Source organism: Rutidosis leptorrhynchoides, chromosome 9 (assembly GCF_046630445.1).
Source record: "Rutidosis leptorrhynchoides isolate AG116_Rl617_1_P2 chromosome 9, CSIRO_AGI_Rlap_v1, whole genome shotgun sequence".
NCBI lineage: Eukaryota > Viridiplantae > Streptophyta > Magnoliopsida > Asterales > Asteraceae > Rutidosis > Rutidosis leptorrhynchoides.
The window spans coordinates 61946684-61948775 of record NC_092341.1 but is presented as its reverse complement, the minus strand read 5'-3'; the positions used below and the strand labels follow the sequence as shown (position 1 = coordinate 61948775).

At 38.5% G+C, this 2092-nt stretch overlaps 1 non-coding gene across 1 annotated transcript; it reads left to right on the top strand.

Moving 5' to 3' along the window:
• The first annotated feature begins 1103 nt into the window (after positions 1 to 1103).
• LOC139869551 (small nucleolar RNA R71) lies at positions 1104 to 1210 on the top strand. Its single transcript, XR_011766158.1, has one exon. It is a non-coding gene; the product is annotated as a small nucleolar RNA R71 (small nucleolar RNA).
• The last annotated feature ends 882 nt before the right edge of the window (positions 1211 to 2092 follow it).

Below are 2092 nucleotides of genomic sequence, written 5' to 3'. Positions count from 1 at the left end.
TGGGTGGAACTTTTGATGGAACTGTCTTCACCGAGTTTATCTTTACGAATTTTGTTTCTTGCACTTTCTTATTCTTCTTCTTCTTTCCAGAGGTATCACAAACTTTATTACCTATTACTTGCTCATACTCAACTCCTTTTCTTGGAAACAGGATTGGTGGTCTGTATGGTGCCACCACTGGCTTTACATACTCGGGTGGTGGTGGTGTTGTAACTTCTTCATTGTTACTCACATCAAAAACCTTCCCATCTTCTGATGCTGGTTTTTCAAAATTCGTTGACACCATATTAACATTCTCATTCCGAGGATTTACTTCAGTATTACTCGGTAGCATTCCTTGTTCCCTCTCACTCATCATGCTAGCAAGAGTACCTACGTGTTTTTCTAGATTCAAAATGGAAGCTTGTTGAGTTCTTAATGATTGATCAAACCTCTCATTTGTTTGGGTTTGAGATGTAATAAATTGTGTTTGAGATTCCATTAGCTTTGCCATCATTTCTTCCAGATTTGACTTTTTCTCTTCGGTTTGTTGTGGTGGTTTATACAAGCTAGGTTTTTGTTGATTAAAAGTGTTGTTTTGATTTGGTTGGTTATTCGGACCTTGTTGGTTGTACGAGTTATTGTTAGGTCCATTTGGATTGTAAAGAATGTTTTGATTTCAATTGAAGTTTGGCCTTGGCGGTTGATAATTATTTTGATAATTATTTCCCGGCCTTTGGTTCATGTAGGAAACATTCTCTCGTTGTTCCATCGTTTGCTCAATGTGACAATCTTTCGTTAAGTGTGGTCCACCGCATTGCTCACAACTGATTCGTATTGCGTGAATATCTTTATTCATCTTTTCCATTCGTCTCTCGAAAGCATCTATTTTTGTGGAAACGGAATCAAAGTCATGGCTAGAATCGGCTCTAGCCGCTTTAGATGAACAAAAGATATCTTTTTCCTGGTGCCACTCATGCGAGTGGGAGGCTGTGTTATCAATAATTTTGTGAGCTTCGGTTGTGGTTTTCTTCATAATGGAACCACCAGCTGTTATGTCGATGTCTTTTCGTGTAGCAATGTCGCATCCTTGGTAGAATATTTGTACTATATGATAAGTGTCTAAACCATGTTGCGGACATCCTCTCAACAACTTTCCAAATCTTGTCCATGCCTCATATAATGTTTCATTTGGCTTTTGCGCGAACATAACAATTTCTCCTTGAAGTCTCACGGCTTTAGATGCCGGAAAGAATTGTTTAAGAAATTTTTCAACTAAAACGTCCCATGTATCAATCGCCCCTTCAGGTAACGATTCTAACCAATCTTTGGCTTCTCCCTTTAAAGTCCAGGGAAATAACATGAGATAGATTTGTTCATCCTCCACTTCTCGGATTTTAAATAGAGTACAGATTCTATTAAAGGTTCGAAGATGTTCGCTTGGATCTTCCTTCGGCGTACCACTATATTGGCATTGATTAGTTACCATGTGTAGGATTTGTCCTTTGATTTCATAATCTGGCGCATTAATATCTGGCTTAATAATGGCGTGACCTTGGCCCATGCGTGTGGCTCTCATTCGATCTTCCATACTTAGAGGTTCCGTTACTTCCATAATTGAATTTGTTGAATCTGAATCACTAGAGGATTCTGATTTAACAGTTTGTGGTTCAGGAGGAATGATTAGTGGTTCAGGATCTTGGAATTGTCCTTGAATATCCTCCGGGTTCTCAATTGTGAGGTTGGGTTCAAAAAATGGATTATTTAAAATTTGAATTGGAGTACTTGGTCGACTGGATGGCGATTCAAAAGAAAAATCAACGGCGACAATGTTGGCTAGATGTCTTGATCGAGTTACAGGTGGTGAACGTATGAAAGGTGGTGAACGTTTTGCTCGGTGCATTCACTGAATATGCTATTAGTTATAAAAGATAAAAATTATATAAGCTATCAAATTAATAGACTTTTCTGATTTTGCCCACGTTTCGAATAGCCAATAGATGCAGCAGGTAGCCAGGACCCTTTAAATCGGAAGCCCACAACTCGCCACTAACAAATCCAACTATTACTACGAACCAGAAAATTTTGGATGTCTATCAATTTAACCGCTTAA